General features: G+C 39.0%; 1 long non-coding RNA gene across 1 annotated transcript in view; it reads right to left on the bottom strand.

The window, feature by feature from the left end:
* Nucleotides 1-19066, bottom strand: part of LOC122553532 — a 73221-nt gene that overhangs the window by 46353 nt on the left and 7802 nt on the right. The gene's annotated exons all lie outside the window — the stretch shown is intronic.

Raw genomic sequence — 19066 nt, 5'->3', positions numbered from 1 at the left:
AGATAGGGAGAAATTATTCCTGATCATAAAAGGATTGATAATAAGAGGGGGAGATTTAATGTAATTTGTAAATTTAAATTTAACAAATGTGCTGTGAGAAAATAATATTTTCAGAGAAGCATGGTTTAGGTCTGGAATGCACAGCCTGACACTGCAGTGGAGGCAGAGTCATTTGCAGCACTCAAATTGATATTGGATGATTGTTTCTATTCATATCAATGTGCAAAGTTACAGGGGGAAAGCAGATGAATTTCACCCAGTCATAATACTCATTGGACAGCTCATGTAGATGTAATTGGCTGAACGGCTTCCTTCTGTGCCATAACAATTCTGAGATTCTGTGAAGCTACAGCCAGAAGGTATGAATCATCAACTTGCCTCAGGGCAGTCGATGGTCCTTTTTGAGTCATACCAATGGCAGTCATCTGAGGTTGATTGTGTGTTCGGCCTTGCTTCATTAAAGAAGAAATTAGACGGAGCAATGAAATCCAAAATAACACAACAGTTAGCAAGATCTCCTGATGAAGGGCTTTTGCCCAAAACGTCGATTCTCCTGCTCCTTGGATGCTGTCTGACCTGCTATGCGTATCCAGCACCACACTCTCAACTCTGATCTCCAGCATCTGCAGTCCTCACTTTCTCCCATCTTGATCTCCTTACTCTGCATACCACTGCTGGCCATTCATCTGTATGGCATGAATGCAATCACCAGTATAGTGTCTTGTGCAATTCATTTCAATGCATACACATGCCAAGGCTACAATCTTAGACACCAAATAGAACAAGTAAATGCTACTGATCCAAATTTCACATCCAAAATACCTTCCCTTTCTAAAAGGGGCAACAAGATAGCAAATAAAGGGATGGGAGCCATGGCTAATATTTCCTTTTCACAGCTTTTGGGTAAAAGGTTAACTGCCATTCCTCTCCATCCTTCCAGCTCAGATGAAATCAAATAACTCAGCCGAGGACCTTCCTGATTTCTGTGATGGTGGCTCAGTGGTCTGCACTGCTGCCTTACAGTGCTCGGGACCTGGGTTCAATTCCACCCTCAGGCGACTTGCGTGGAGTTTGCACATTCTCCCTGTGTCTGCATGGGTTTCCCCTGAATGCTCCAGTTTCTTCCCACAGTCCAAAGTTGTGCAGGTGAATTAGCCATGTGAAATGTAGAGGGTGGGATGCTTTTTGGAAGGTTGATCTGAGCTGAATGGTCTGCTTCAACACTGTCGGATTCCGTGCATGCTACACTATGCCTGAACAGTTTCTTCCCCTGAGTATTTTAATTATTTTTCAATGATTAAGTTTAACTTCTATTAAGTCTGTGATTTTTTTTTCTTTTGGTTATGCATTTGAACTAAACATCATCTGAGGCAGCAGTTTTGGTTGCAATTTTTCAACTGTAATATACCCTCCAGCTAAACTACATATTTCCCCTGGGAATTCCAGAAAGCCACTTTGACTGTTTATGATTTGCTGATCAGTCAAAAACAATAGGTGACTTCAGTGAAGCCAGCAGCTAAAGCATAACTTGCTGTAACATAAACAGTTTGCCATCTTCTGTCTTCCCTCCCCAATTGCATGATGAATCATCTTATGATGTGTAATGAGATGAGTAGGCAGCATTAATACCAAGTCCAGATCATAGCAACAGAGCCCTAATCTCTAAACGTCTATTGCCTACTTGCACACTTACATGGCAACTCTATCTGAGAATCTATTTCTTCCAATCTTCTTAATCAATCCTCTCAAAATGTTATTGGCTTCTTGTCAAAGGTTTGAGATAGCGTTTCCTTTTGAAGATACTCATTTTGCATTTCTTGCCTGAATGTTAATCTTCAAAATTAAAATTCAAGGAAGTTCCTTGACAGCCTGTTGCACTGATTCATACAGAGCAAATTTAATTTTAATTTTAAACAAATTTTGATCCTGATTTGCACCAGGAGCAGTATGGTGGAGGAGGAGGAGGGGTAGTTGAGGAGGCATTGGGGCAGGGTAGTTGAGGGAGGGTGAGAGTCAGGGACTTCCCAAAGCTGGAGTGCAGTGAAAAAAAGCAGCAAAAGTTACTTTTCCGGTGGGAAATGTTGAAAAGAGTGCATGCGAATGAATGAGGTTTAGATCAAATTCAGCCTGTGACCGCCCGCTGATTAAGTAACCTGCAATTCTATGTGGACACACACTGACAAAGTATCACTGGAGCAAATTATTGAGTGCCTTTTGGAACTATTTAGCAACAGGCTTCATAAAAGAGGAATAGATTTTGTTTTAAAAAGAGAACAATATCACTGTACATTGTTGCTTGCAGATTCTGATATTTTAAATGAACTGTCTGCTTGACAAACAAATTCCCGTGTGGGTTTGAATATTGAACTCACATTACAACAGTGGATTTCAGTAATAACAAAGATAATTCTGCTGTTTCATTTACTAGGTATCAGTATAAAAGATGAACATTAATGTAACATTCACTGAGTGACAGCTGTTATGATGTAGTTGAGGTGCTTATTGTAACTCAGTGTATACAAAATTCTTATCGACACCAGGTAGAAATCAGAGAAATAACTGCCATGTCTTGTCTTTGATATGGATCTGGGCTGTGATGCAGGAAATTCATACTAGGCTGGTACAAACTACTGGCTCTGACACTCCTGCTAGTTTTTCTGCTTTAAATTTTAGCTCATGCATCAACTGTGTGATTATCCCCCCTTACACGCAGTGACATTTAGTACGAAACCAAACAGTGCATATTCAATAGCGGTCATGATGACCTGCTATGAATGCAACCATCCAGAGCTCACAGTTTAAACAGCTAGTAAATGGACTTTTACATCCTTTGGTATGAGCAAGGCTTACTAATCACAGAGTCATGGGCACAGCCATGCAGCCTATTGGGCCTGTACTGGTTGTTTAAAATGCTAGCTAATTATTTGCATTTTTCTCCTCTTTCCCATAGCCCTGCATGTTTTCCTTTTTAAGTGTAAATCCAATTTCTTAATGAAAGTTACAGCAAATCTTTTTCCATCCCTTTTACTTGCATTCACATCATAACAACTTGTTGTTTAAAAGATTCTCCTAAACTTCTTTGGTTCTTTTTCAATTATTTTAAATCTGTAGCCGTTGGTTACCACTGTCCTGTTAGTGGAAACCATTTCTTGTTATTTATATCTTCGAGATTTATCATAATTGCTATCATTCACATTCTCTGCTTGGAGGAGAGCAATGCCAGCTCTCCAGTGTTTCCTAAAATACTTCAACTATGCTATGAATCTAGTAAGCATTCTCTGCAAGGCTTTTAAAGGAGCATTTTAACCTGTTATACAATGGTAATCTTTATTGCTTATATGTAAAAGGTATCACCAATTGACATATTAGGGGACCTATTTTGTTCCTTTTTTATTCATTTCTGGGATATGGGTACTACTGGCTTCGTCAGCATTTATTGCCCAACCCCAGTTGCCCAGAGGGCAATTAAGATTCAACCATATTGCTATGGGTCTGAGTAGGCCAGACCAGGTAAGAACATAGACATAGAAGAGTATAGCACAGGAACAGGCACTTCAACCCACCATGTCTGTGCCAATCATGATGCTATTCCAAACTAAACCCATTTGCCTACACATAGTCCGTATCACTCTATTCTCTGCCTGTTCATGTGTCTGCCTAAATGCCTCTTAAACATTACCATTATACCTGCTTCTACCTCCTCCTCTGACAGCATGTTCCAGGCACTTCGCACGCTCTGTAAAAAAAACTTGCCTTGCACATCTCCTTAAATCTTCCTCCTTCACCTTAAACCTATGCTCCCTAGTATTTGACACTTACACTCTGGGAAAAACACTCCAACTCTCCACCACTTCTATGCCTCTCATAATTTTCTATACTTCTATCAGGTCACTCTTCTTCCTCTGGGGGTCTAGAGAAAATATTCCAAGTTTGTCCACCTCTCCTTATAGCTAACTTATAGCTGGTCTAAGAACAATGAAGATGTATCAGCACTGAGTTGTTGATATGCTCAGGGCTGGCAACCGGTTGGACGTTGATTTTGTCAATCAAAGGAGGATTGGTGCTAACCAGCCAACCACAAAGAATGTTCATTTTAAAAAAAAGAGACAGCATCAGTCCTGACCGAATTTTTTGCAGGAGACACAGTGATTTTTGGGAAGCTTCAGGACAGGCAGTTCTGTTTTGCTCTCCCTCTCTCTAGCTTTCCATTAGAATAAAGAACAAAGTACATTACAGGCCCTTCAGCCCTCCAAGCCTGTGCCGATCCATATCCTCTATCTAAATCTGCCTTCTATTTTCTAAGGATCTGTATCCCTTTGCTCCCTGCCCATTCATGTATTTGTCTAGATACACCTTAAATGATGCTTAAATTATTAAGTTGTCGACTCATTGCATTTTCTGAGAAAAGAATCGCTGTCCTAAAAAAATAGCAAAATATTCCTTGGAATCTGCTGAAATTATTTGCACTAACAGTGATTTTAGAACTTGAGCAATAAATACAGTTCTACATATCTGAGAATAACTCATTGTCCAAGAATTTCATGAAGGTATTCATCTGTGAGAGTAGGGGTTATGATTAAAACAAATTAGCCTTTAGCTCACAGATATTAATTAGATTATCTTGTTGCTTATTTGTGTTCTGCTGAAGTTGCATGAGTAATAATAATCACTAATTTTTGTTAAAGTTATAAACATGGTCTGTCTAAGATCTGATATTTGTAAAGTCTGGTTAAGAACAATCAGGCAGTTTTAAGGGTTATTGAATGTTTTAATTTCACTGTGTTGACTGGGCCTGATTTGATTTGGCTTGTTATCCCTGTATCATAATAATAGGCATATTGGAAGGATTAATATGTTGATCATGTTATAAGTACACATTCTGTCGCCATGAAGTCCTGCACTGATATTTGAACCTGGAACTTTGCCTTAGAGGCCAATTTGTTACTCACTGTGTCACAAAACTTCTAAATTGACCTTCAACCATAGGTCTAATTATTAAATTATACTTCCTGGTTCAAGACTCATCAAGAGTGGAAATAATTTTTCTTTGTCTACCCTTAATTCCTCTTAATGACTTGAAAACTTTGATTAAGTTTCCCCTTATTCTTCTAGATTCTAGGGAAAACAGCCCTAGTTTGTGCAATCTTTTGTTTTATTTTAACTCTTGGAATCAACAGCACTCTGATAAATCAAAGCTGCTCTCGCTACAAGACCAATATGTCCTTCCAAAAGTGTGTTCCTGGAACTGCTTACAGTTCCTGGTGTGGTCTAACCAGAGTTTTATACAGCTGTAGCAAAACTTTGATCCGTACTATTCTGGTTCTTAGAAAGATGAAGACTCCAATGTCCTTTTTGCTTATTTTATAGACATCCTCTTTACATTTAATGATCTACTGTACATGTACTTCCAAGGACTTTGGACTTCCAGCATCTTTAGTTTTTCACCATATAGAAAGCACTCTGTTCTAGTGCTTTTTAGTCCCAGAATATATGACCTTCACATTGAAATCTATTTGCCACTGTTAAATCCATTCACATGACCTGTTGATATCTCTTTGATCTACAGTGTTTATAATACCATCAATATCTGTGGGAATGGTGGTTTTCTTTCGTAAAGGACAGTAATGAACTAGATGGTTTTTAGAACGTAATACCATAATGCAGGAGTAGAAAAGTTTCTTCCTGGGGTGGGGGAGTCCAGAACTAGAGGGCATAGATTTAGGGTAAGAGGGGAAAGATATAAAAGAGAACTAAGGGGCAACTTCTTCACGCAGAGGGTGGTATGTGTATGGAAGTGGTGGAGGCTAGTACAATTGCAACATTTTAAAGGCATCTGGATGGGTATATGAATAGGAAGGGTTTGGAGGAATATGGGCCGGATGCTGGCAGGTGGGACTAGATTGGGTTGGGATATCTGGTCGGCATGGACGAGTTGGACCGAAGGGTCTGTTTCTATGCTGTACATCTCTATGACTCTAAGTAGGTCATTTGGCCCATTAAGCCTGCTTCACCACTCAGTTAGATCATAGTTGATCTAAAATTCCTGAACTTCAGTTTTTTAGCTTTCTTTCATAACTCTGGATTCCCTAACTAATTAAAAATCTCTCTCTCTCAGCCTTGAATATATTCAATGACCCAGCTTCAACAGCCCTTTGTGGAAATGAATTCCACATATACAATTGACAATGGATTCATGGTCATCGTTAGACTCTTAATTCCATTTTTTTTTGTTATTGAATTCTAATTACCCCGTTTACCCTGGCAAGATTCAAACCTGGGTCCCCAGAAAATTATCTGGGTCTCTGGATTAACAGCTCAATGATAACATCACTAGGCCATCACCTCTCTATTTATCTGTATTCCTTCTCACACTCCTTTTTGTTCTTCTCTCCCTCCCACCTCTCCTACTTTTCTTCAACAACAACAACTTGTTGAAGTGCCTTTAACATACTAGGCCATCACCTCTCTATTTATCTGTATTCCTTCTCACACTCCTTTTGTTCTTCTCTCCCTCCCACCTCTCCTACTTTTCTTCAACAACAACAACTTGTTGAAGTGCCTTTAACATAATTAAACACCTCACAATGCCTAACCAAACCAATTAAGGAGATATTAGTTCAGATGACTGAAATTAATTCCTTCAGGGATGTGAGAGTTGCTGGCTGGGCCAACATTTATTACTCTCTGCAGGTTACCATGGCGATGGTGGTGGTGAGCAACCTCCTTGAACCACTGTTAGGTGAATTGGCCATACTAACTTGTCCATAGTGTTCAGGGATGTGTGGGTTAGGTGGATGCATTTGTCAGGGGTAAATGTACAGTACTAGGTTGGGGGAATGGGTCTGGGTGGGTTGCTCTTTGGAGGGTCGGTGTGGACTTGTTGGGCCAAATGGACTGTTTCCACATTGTGGGGATTCTATGATTTCTATGATATTCTCAACCCTCTAATAGAATAAAATTCCTCCTCATTTTTCTTCTGAATGGATGACCCCTTATTTTAAGAGTGAACCCTGTGGTCCTAGAGGAGAAACAACCCTTCTGCATCTACTTTGTCAAGTCCCCTAAGAATCTTGTTTCTTCAATAAGGTGTCTCTCATTCTTCTAAACTTCAGTGAATGCAGGCTAAACCTGCTTAACCTCTCCTCACAAAGGCAGTCCCTCCAAATCAGGGATGAGCCTATTCAACCTTTGTTGCACCACCCCCTCTGCCATGAAATCTTTCCTTAGATAAGGGGGTGAAAAATATTCACAGTATTCCAGGTGTGGTATAACTAGTGTCCACTATAGTTGTGGCCAGACCTCCCTATGTTTATACTGCATTGCCTTTGGAATAAAGGCCAACATTTCATTGCCTTCCCTGTTACCTGCTGAACTTGTATGCTAGCTTTTTGTAATTTATGCACAAGGATTCCCAAATCCCTCTGTGCTGTAGCTACTTCAGTCCTTCCCCATTTAAATAATATTAAGCTCCTCTATTTTTCCTACCAAAGTGTATAACCTTACATTTCCCCACATTATATTCAATCTGCCAAGTTTTTGCCCACTCATTTAACCTATCTATATCCCTCTGTAGACTCTATTGTCCTCACCTTGCCTTCTCACTTACTTTTCTGTGTTCCACAAACTTGGCTGGATTACATTCACTTTCCTCATCCAAGTCATTAATATATATTATAAATGATTCTGGTGCCATGACGTATACTGTAGCACTCCACTAGTTAGCATTCTGAAAATACCCCCTACTTGTCCAATTCTCTGTCATCCACTAGTTAGCCAATGCTCTATCCATGTTAGTATACTACATCCAACACCATCAGCTCTTACTTACTGAACCTTTCAATGTGTGTTAACTTATCAACAGCCTTCTTGAAATTCCAAATATATTACATCAACCATTTCTCCTTTATCTATCCTACTTGTTACCTCATGGAATAATTCTAATAAATTTATTAGGCATGATTTACCCTTTGCTGAAAATGTGTTGCTGGAAAAGCGCAGCAGGTCAGGCAGCATCCAGGGAACAGGAGAATCGACGTTTCGGGCATAAGCCCTTCTTCAGGGCCTATATACACCATTGTCTCCCTCTTCCCTTTTACATATTCAAATAATCCCTTATTGTCCATCTAGATATTATTTCCAAGTTTATCCTCACACTTTATCTTCTCTCTTTTTATTCCTTTTTGGGCAACTTTTGTTGGTTTTAATACTTTCACATTCCTCTCACTTACAACTAATCTTTGCCACATCGATTTACCCTTTGTCAAGGGTACTGACTCTGCTTCATCAAATTACATATTTCTAGATGTGCTGCTATTTCATCCTTAAAAACAGACTCTAATACTTTTTCAGTATCAAAATTGAAGCTAACTGATCTATCATTTCCTGTTTATTGTCTTGTTTCATTTTCATTAGTAGTTTCCCAATCCTCTGGTATTCTTCCATAATCTAAGGATTCTTGGATGATTGTATTCATTATCTCTGTGGCTATGTTTTAATATCCGAGGATGCATCCTATCAGATCCAGGGGACTGATTGATCATTTCCCTAGCACTTTTTCTCTGGTGATGCTTGTTGTATTTATTCCCACTTATCCTATTGCCCCTTGATTGTTTAATATTTTTGGAAAGCTATCAGTGGCTTCTACAGAGAAGGCTGATACAAAGTATTTATTCAACGTCTCTGTCATTTCTTGGTTCTGCATTAATAATTCCCCCGCATTGCTTTCTAAGGGGCCTATATACACCATTGTCTGCCTCTTCCCTTTTACATATTCAAATAATCCCTTATTGTCCATCTAGATATTATTTCCAAGTTTATCCTCACACTTTATCTTCTCTCTTTTTATTCCTTTTTGGGCAACTTTTGTTGGTTTTAATACTTTCACATTCCTCTCACTTACAACTAATCTTTGCCACATTGAACACTTTTTCTTTCAATCTGATGTTATCATGAGCTCACCATGGTTGGCTTATTCCGGACCCAGAATCCTTTATCACTGAGATATATCTCTTCTGTGGGTCATTTTCTTAATATCTACCGTTATTCCTCAACCTATACTGCTCAATCACAATCCCAATCCACTCTGACTAGCTCCGCCCTCATTCCTTTGTAGTTGCTTTTATTTAAGTTTAGCAAAGTTAGTTCTGACCCAAGTTTCTCCCTTTAAAAGTGAAAGCTAAATTCTACCATCTTATGGTCACTGTTTTCCACGGGATCTTTTACACTGATGTCATTTATTAAGTTGCATCATTACACATCACCAGGTCAAAATAGCGCAATGCTGGTTGGATCAACAACATATTGTTTTTATTAAATATGCTGTATAAATTCTTTCTGGTTGCTACCTCTGCCAATCTGACTATCCCAATCTTCTTTAATATGAGAACCATCCGTGATTAATGTACTGCCTTTTTACTTGCTCTTATTATTTCCTGATTTATTCTCTGTCTCACTATCTTGCTCCTGTTAGGGATCCTGTAGATACTCCTTTCAGTGTTTTCTTCCCCTTTCTGTTTCTTACCTTCACCCATACGATTTCTACAGCTTCTGATCCAAGATCATTACTTATTATCATACTTATTCCATCCTGTTGTAACAATGCAACCCCACCACCCTTTTCTTCCGGCGTGTCCTTTTGAAAAGTCACATACCTCTGAATATTTCGTTTCCAGCTTGGAACCATATCCTTGTAATGGCAACAAGATCAAACCCATTAACCTGTTTTTGTATCATTAATTCATTTATTTTGCTCTGAGTATTATGAGCATTCAAGTAGATAACCATCAATGTTGATTTTCTTTTACCATTTTTCCACCTTTGACACTATTTACTACTGTTTTTAAATGGTGTATACTCTGTCTTTTCCTTGACGGGTGTGATTGCTTTACTGGCAAGACCAACATTCATTGATGAAACAGCTTGTCTGGTATGTGACTTCATATAGAATCACAAGAAGTTGGCCTTTCAGATCAACTAATCTCTGCTGATGTTTATATACATGCCTCCTCCCGATTTCATTTATGATGTTGAAGTGCTGGTGTTGGATTGGGGGTGGACAAAGTCAGAAGTCACATGACACGAGATTAGAGTCCAACAGATTTATGGAAAATCACACTTCACCTGAAAAAGGAGCAGCGCTTAGAAAGCTTGTGATTTCAAATAAAATTGCTGGACTACAACCTGGTGTCATGTGACTTCTGACTATTACATCCACCAACTGTAGTATCTTCCATGGTTATTTTCTAGCACTTATGTTGTGTGAATGTTACACGCCCAAGCCTACAAGTAAGCAGGTCTTAAGGCTATTTGCAAGCATAAATAACTAACCAGAGCTTATACTAGGATGATTCCCTAGTGGAATGTTTACACTTCCATTTTCATGAACTTTAGTTTGGCGAGGTCACCTTGATGCCACCTTCACCGAAAAGTCTATGTTGGCTTCAAAGACAGTCACTCTCACCTTACCTCTGGAATTCAATTCCTGGAGCATATTACGGTGGGTCAAAGCTGTACAGAGGTATGGCCTGAATTGCCTTATGCAATTGAATGCAGTCTCTAACATGGATAAATATGCTTGTGTTAATACTTGACCATATGGCAACAATCTGAAACTGATCACATCATTAGGAGACAATAATCAGGAGCTTGATTCTTATCCCATAAAATAAAAGGAGGAGGAAAATCAAAGAAAAATGTTAAACTTCTCAGTATTTTGGTCAACCTAGCAACTATCACCTAAGTTACAATGTAAGAGATTTTGTTTTGCGTGTTATGATCCTGCTAGGGACTGTTAACATTTGAAAGAAGAAATAGGAATACCCAGCAATCAATTGACATAATCCAACTACTTTTCCCACATAAAGCCTGAACCAAGTTTAAAGCCCCACTAGCATTTCATGTGGTGAATGATAAAGTTAGGATTTTCTCTGCTTGAAGTGCCAGCCTCACTGATTAACATCTTCTGTTGGCTCTCTCAATCCTGTGAGTTGCAGTCTACACCAAAGCAATGTTGCAACTAGCTCTGTCAGATCCCAACTGAACGGTTTACTTCTGCCAACAAACACACACAAACAACTTAAACCACCCTCACAACCAGTTTCCATGACAATGTGGCATGCATTAGGATATCCTCAAATAGAAATAGAAATTAATTTTATCTTCCACGTTACTCTTTAATTCTACGACCCACACGAAAAATGTATACTGTATTGCTAACGGAACTCATGCCCCTTTATCCAAACATTTTGGCTCCATTTCAAGTTTAGAGGTGGATTATTCATTGTTCACCTTATTTCACGATCAATTCTGACATTGTAAGGTAAACATAGGTTAATTAAACTTAGGCTTGTTTGATTTCCCTTTACTTTAGGATTGTTTATCAGTTTCCAACTAGATGTGCACTTATTTTACGCTTAATACTTCACCTTCCAAACTAAAAATTACACTCATGAAACTAAAAGTTATATTTTAAAATATATGAATAATGCATTGAAGATTTGCAACACCAGCCTTACAACTGTACATCACTATTATGTCCAGAAATACATATATAAGATGAAGAGGAAAAAAAGTGAACAGTGCCAAACAGATGGCATTAACCTTATGCTTATATTGACAATTTTAATCTTAACTTTGAGCTCATTCTCAGTCTAGTATGAAACTAATTAAAATATCATTGAAAATTTAAAGGACTCATAGGCAGGGAGCAAGTTATTCACATTACGTATATTCAGATTTTAAAAAAATAGTCAAAATCAATCAGTAATAAGTAAGTGCTAAACCTCCATTAAGAAGAGATGGTTTGGTGTTAAAATTCTAATTCCTAAAATGAATTGGCTGCAATAGCACTGTGATTGGCACTGAATTTCAATTATTCTATGACAAAGCTCTAGAGCTCTCATATTATTCTGTAAAGCAATGCTGTTGGCAAATCTCCAAAGGAACAGAGGTTTTGGCCCATCCCTAATTTAAAATCTTTGCACATTCCACTGCACTAGAGGCTAAAAGTACAAAAAGGTGTAAGAAAAGTAACAATCCAAATCTCTGACTCACACGCTATCCCACATTTTACAGATATGTCATACAAACATGCTTAATGATTCTGACTCTTGCTGAGCCTGTGCACTGTTGGATTGTGCCTAGCCATATTTTAGATGTGAAATGGTTGCCTAAGAGTCAAATGTAGCAGTGGACCTGAATGAATGTGAGCCACCTACTATTATGTCCAGGGCACATGCCAGATGTATTTTGAAAAGCCTACTATTATTTTACACGAGTTTGAAGTGAATATTATTTGATAGCCCATTGGATTTATTCCTTCATCACTGTTCACTCTTTACCACCTCTCACTCTCATTCTTAATACTCTCACTTGGCTCTTTCCTTCTGTTGTGAAGGACTATCATGGTATTCCTCCTGCATACCAAATGATTAAAGGTTTCCTTCCTTTTTTTATTGATTTGAGAAAATTATTTTAAAAAACTTTTATGTATATAGTGCTTTTTGTGACTTCCAGTGCACTTTAGAGACAAAAATATATTTTTGAAGTGTAATTAATGTTCTAATTTGGAAATGCAGCAACCAATCTGCATTCATCTAGATCCCACAAACAATCTTAAAAAGATGGGAATCTGTGTTTTTTCCAATGATTTTGTCTGAGGGATAACTTGGTCTAAATCCTGACATGTTTGCTTGTAGATTCCTTGAACAAGTGCATGTTGAGGTGCCAAGTGAGAGATTCCTTCAATCAAATGCACCATTTCCTGATTTAGTACTCATCTTTGAGAAGAAATGGGAGTCTGCTGACCTCATTGTCCATGCTGAAATCCATTTCCTCCATGAACCACACTTTGTTACACCACTTACCACTGCCTGGGTCCCACAGCAATTAGAGATGGCACTGCTTATTACAGAAGAGGTTGCAGTTTGCAGAAAGTCTGCCCCCATAAACCTTGAACCAGTAGGAAGACCCAGCACACGAGTCTGGTAAGTGAGACAAGTTGCAGTATACCTTCTTGAAAAGAGGTGACATTGGGATTTTACTAGCTCCCCAGCTGATAGCCATGAGCTCAATTACGTGCCCAACGTTTTGTATTCTGATTTCCTATTTCCATGGGGGTTTTTTTTATTTTAGGTATCCAATACCTGCAGTGTTGTTCTTAGCTAAGCATATTATTACCAGAGGAGAGTAACATCCAGATATTTGTCATGTACCCATGTCAAGAATTCCCAATCTTGCAAGCTCTAATACAGATATAAACAAACACAGAGAATGCACTCTGGGAGGTTCAATGTAAAGAGAAAAGTATACAGGAAATTGTAGGATCCTTAGGAGCATTGATATACAGAGGGATCTTGGGGTGCAAGTCTAACTCCTTGAAAGTAGCAACACAAGTGGATAAGGTGTAAAGAAGGCATATGATGTGCTTGCCTTCATTGATCAGGACATTGAATATACAAGTTGTTAGGTCATGTTACAGCTGTATAAAAGTTTAGTGAGGCCACATTTGGAATATTGTGTGCAGTTCTGGTTGTCACATGATAAGAAGGATGCAGTGAGAGATAAAGGGCATATGCCTGAAACATCAATTCTCCTGCTCCTCAGATGCTGCCTGACCTGTTGTGCTTCGCTAGCATCACACTCTTGACTCATATAAGAAGGATGCAGAGGCTTTGGAGAGAGTACAAAAGAGGTTTATCAGGATGTTGCTTGGAGTGTATTAGCTATGAGGAATGGATGGACAAACTTGGATGTTTTTGCTAGAGTGTCAGCAATCGAGGGGTGACTTGATAGAAGTATATCAAATTATGAAAGGCATGGATAGGGTGAGTGGTCTAAGTCTTTTTTCCAGGGTGAAAATGTCAAATATTAGAGACCGTAGATTTAAGGTGACAGGAGGAGTAAGTTTAAAGCAGATGTGTGAGGCACAGAGCATGTTGGGTGCATGGAACATGCTGCCAGGGGAAGTGGTAGAAGCTGATACAATAGCAACATTTAAGAGGCATTTAGACAGACACATAAATGGCAGAGAATAGAGGGACACAAACCATGTGCAGGCAGATGGAAATAGTTTAGAATAGCATCATGGTCATCACAAACATGGTAGGCTGAATGGCTGTTCTATGTGCTGTATTGTTCGATGTTCTATGCTGGAGAAACTCAGCATTTGTGGAGAAAGAAACAGAGTTAACATTTCAGGTCAAGTCATACCAGAGTTAACTCAGTTTCTCTCTCCACTGATGCTGTGAGATCTGCTGAATTTCTGCAGCATTCTCTGTGCTTGTTTCCAATTTCCAACATCCACAATATTTTGATACAGACATGGCACTGCGAGGCAACGGTGCTAACCACTGAGCTGCCATGCCACCCCTGTTTAGAGGTCTTGAGGCCAACCTAGACACATCCATAAACTTAACAAAGAGTGACTGGAATAATCTTATTAATAAATCCGACTACAATCAGCAAAATACACACCATTCTTAATGACTAATCAAAACTGATATCCTACTGCTCAGCATGACGATAGCTTTACTTAGAAAAAAGGTGAAGAAATGTTGGAGCATCTAGCTACCAAACAATACATACAATAGGGTTTGTCCTGATAGGTCACTATGTCCATGTATGTACAGATTTCCCACACACACAAAGGTGACATCCCTTTACACCTCATGCTATCAGCAACCAGTTCTGCACAATATAAACTGACCAAATGGCTGGGTGAATCGCTACAACCAGTTTTGAGCAAGTTTTCCACTTAAATACTGAAGGGTTCCTTCACATTTGCAAAGACTACACATGGCTTATATACCCATAACATAGCAGGGCACATTGACTCATTTGACATGGCTAGCTTAGTCAGCAATATACTATCCAAGGATATAGACCTATCACCAGTGTGTGAATTAATATTCACTGAATTTATGAACTCAACAACTTGCATAATTTAGTTCAGTTTTTACAATACTGCATATGTCCAAATAAAATGTGCTGCCATGGGACTCCCCCAGGCCCATTTTGTCACAAACATCAATTTGTTGATTCCATGAGAGAATTGGCTTTGTCAGAATTACAGAAAAATCTCCTAACCCTTGATATTTCCAATATGTAGATGGTAGAATCCATAGCAGAAATTTCCTATGCTCAAATTTGCATTGGAAATGGAGCATTCAAATAAAATCCCTTTCCTCATTGTCCAAGTTGAAAACTCAGTCATATGTGTGAGAAACATACCTTCAACAGTCAATATACATGTTGAAATTCCCACAGTTTCACGCACTATAAGATTGGCCTTATCAGAAATCTGACAAATAAGGCTCCAGCCATTTGTTCACTGTGCAAGCTTGTTGCTGGAATAGGATGTATCAAAGGTATCCCCTGATCTAATTTCTCGCTGTATATCATGCAAACTCATGAGAGGTCATAGGGTGGCAATCTTGGCCTTTGAAAATGTCCAATCTAATCAGATTCCCTTGGAAGGATGAAGTGTATCAAGCATTTGAGCACCAGGAGAGGCTAACTATTTCATGATGTTACTGTGCACTAGGAACATGAATGATGTTTGCCACTGATGGGATGCTGTATCAAGTTGAAAAGATATTCTACCTGTCCCACAAGTGAATTGTGTGGTATAAGAATTTCAGTGCCAGTGTGATGCCTGATATTTTGACCATACACCCCAAAGGCTGGCAGCTCGCATTACAGAGCATGTCCTTTCGGCTGTTCAAAACATGCACTGATCATAACCAACCAGCCTGCACTTGCAAAATTCACCACATAGTCATCAACATTAGATGTGATTCTGCAAATGGACAACATTTACTGGATATTCCTGGGGTGCAAAGAATTACACTGACAACTAATGTAGGATTGTCAGTTGGACCCACATTTTGGTGCACAATTGAGTACTGGAAGCTCATATTATTAACAAACAGGGCCTGTATTTGCAGACAGAAAGTACATGTGCATGAGCTGTGCCTGTTTCAAGTGAACAACATACGTGACAGTATTCTCTGGTTCATTTATTTCTGACTAATCAAAGTCAAGTTACCTGGTTTAAAATCTATACAAAACCTGGCAGTTAACATTCAAGAAGCTTGACATACAGCCCATTTGAACCACCATAAACATGCACTCTCTCCACTACTGATGCTCAGTAGCAGCAGTATGTACTGTCTACACGATGCACTGCAGAAATTCAACAAATATCCTTAGACAGCACCTTCCAAACCCACAACCACTTTCATTTAGAAGGGCAAGGGCAGTAGTTATATGGGAACACCACCACCTATAAGTTCCCCTTCAAGCCACTCACCATCCTGACTTGGAAATATATCGCCGTTCTTTCACTGTTGTTGAGCCAAACTCCTAGTATTACAGGTGCACCTATAGCAGAGGGACTGCAGTGGTTCAAGAAGGCAGTTCTCCACCACCACCTCAAGAGCAACTAGGGATGGGCAATAAAAGCTGACCAGCTAGCGATGTCCATGTTCCATGAGTGAAATTAAAAACAACTGCTACTTTCTCCATGACAACATGTCTGGTAATTAGAGTCCACTTGCCAATCAAACATCACTTTCCTCTTCTAATGTGTAACATTTGGGTTACACCTTGAAATGCTGTTCTTCCAAATTGTCTGTAAGTGCAAGACAAAAATATGTCCATTTTTCAGCAATATTCAAGGGATAGTTCATTGCATTATAGGAAAAAGTGCAGGTTACATTGACTAGTCCACCATAATTATATGACTATCATTAGTCAGAGATAACACTCGTTTCTCCATTAGGACCTCAAACTAGTCTGTTTTTTTCTCCATTCAAATATGGTGTGACATCAGATTGAGTGGAGTTTAATGGAGCTTCAGCACTAACTCTTTCAGAACCATTACTGATTACCTTTCAGAAGCACTTGCCAAATTTGCCACTGTTCCAAATGAAGAGCTGCCTACAAGAACTATAATGCAAAAGGGCAACTCTCACCATTCTTATTTACCTAACGGCTAACCACCAAAACTCATTGAGCTTTCATCCAAAATGATAGGGTGGGCTGACAGCCTGAAAATCACCCCCAAACAGTTTTACTATGGCCATGTTCTTCGAATGATCTACAAACCTCTCCTCATTTATACTTTAACATCACTCCCTTGGCTTTCTCAATCAATATACTCTAGTCACGATGTGATATTCATGCGAGGTGCCTTCTGTATCATGAAACACAGTAGCTGTTTATTTTATCACAGCTTGGGTAATTGGTGAACTTTAAAATAATTAATCAATGAATTCATTAGAACCATAGACCTATGTTTTTTTTTCCTATCTGTAATTATATGATTGTGCTATAATGTTGCAGCTGGCAATGAAAAAACCTCAGATGTAATGTAATAATTCCCTTTAAGGGCATAATGAGAGTTAATGAAGGAATCATTCAAACCAAGTAACTGGGGAACAGTAAATTAGTTGCCAGGCAGCTGAGAAAGAACAGCAACACAATAGAGGATTCATATTATTCCTCAGTAGCTCTCTTATCATTTGGCAATTAATTCTTATGCATTTCCAGCAACTCCATAATTAAGTATCATCAGTGTGGTTAAACAAGGAGAGTCAATCAATATTACCTAATATGACTGTTTTTATGCTTATATACCTCTTATGTTTTACAATCTTTCTGCAGAAGCTTACTATTTGTAGGTGTATTTCTGATGATAGGGAAACAAACCATGAAGTCATGGAGAATCTTTCTCATTGCCATTTCTGGTAGGATTTCAGAAAGTTAAAATGTGTCATTTATTGGTTATTATTTAATGGAACAAATTTTGGAGCACCATAAACTGCACTAAATAATTTGCTGCAATTGGAAACATAATCAAGGTGCAGGTTGGTGAGCCAGGCTCAAAATCTAACTTTGTTCAGCTTTGCTCTGGATATCAACTTCAAGTACCCAGAACCAAAGGGACAGATATGTACCATTATAGTGAGAGACTGGTAGTAGCTTAGCTAAGCAGTCTAAGGTGATGTAATTGGTGGTGCAATGGTAGTGAGCTTACCTCTGGGCCAGACACTTGAGATTCAGGTCTCATCTACTGTATTAAAGCATGTCAAATTATGGTGATTAAGAGCGGAGCTACAATGGATCGGAACTTTGTTCTTGAGATGGCGAGGGGAGTTGAGACTGGGTTTGAGAGGACATTTGAGGAGGATGGGATAAGGCAGTGGTAGTAATAAATGTGAGGTCCTTCTGATGGACCCAATGGATGTAAGAGGAATTCCTATTAGGACCCCCACCAGCCCTTGCAGGGAAACCTAGTTGGGGCAGGATAAGGCATTAGTTGCCCACTTAAGGGACTCAATTGGTAACTAATGGATGAATTACCGACTGCTGGTAAAATGGGAGAGGCGATAGCCTAATGGTATTATCGCTGGACTGTTAATCCAAAGATCCAGATAATGTCTGAGGACCTGGCTTCGAGTCTTGCCATGGTAGATAGTGGAATTTGAATTCAATTAATAAAATGATGACCATGAGTCCATTGTTGATTGTCAGGAAAAACCCATCTGGCTCACTAATATCCTTTAGGGAAGGAAACTGCCATCCTTACCTAGTCTGGCCTACATGTGAGTCCAGACCCACAGCAATATGGCTGACTCTTTACTGCCCTCTGGGCAATTAGGGTTAGGCAATTAATGTTGCCGAGCCAATGACACCCCCAGCTCAAGAATGAATAGAGAAATGAAAACAAAATGGCAGTGAGTCAGAGGCACACAAGTAGGTGGCAAACAGATGTTCACTGATTTAACAAACACTCCCTCACTTCCAAACCTGCCAGTGGGGAAAACTTAATCCAACCCGAGAGTTTTGTCAATGTCAATACATACATATTGTTACTAACACTCAACTTTACTCATTATACAGCCAGTGCTGTTTGGTTAGCCACACTGATTGAAACTTCTCATTCTGACTTCTAGCTGATGACAGGTTTTCAGCGGACTATAGAGATTTATTGATAGTATGGGATTAACTATCAAGAAAATAACTTTAAAACAAAGTATACATTTCAAGAGAACCTTTTGATGAC

This window comes from Chiloscyllium plagiosum, chromosome 10 (assembly GCF_004010195.1).
Source record: "Chiloscyllium plagiosum isolate BGI_BamShark_2017 chromosome 10, ASM401019v2, whole genome shotgun sequence".
NCBI classification, from domain to species: domain Eukaryota; kingdom Metazoa; phylum Chordata; class Chondrichthyes; order Orectolobiformes; family Hemiscylliidae; genus Chiloscyllium; species Chiloscyllium plagiosum.
The sequence above is the reverse complement of the archived record's forward strand: the minus strand, read 5'-3'. Positions and strand labels throughout refer to the sequence as shown.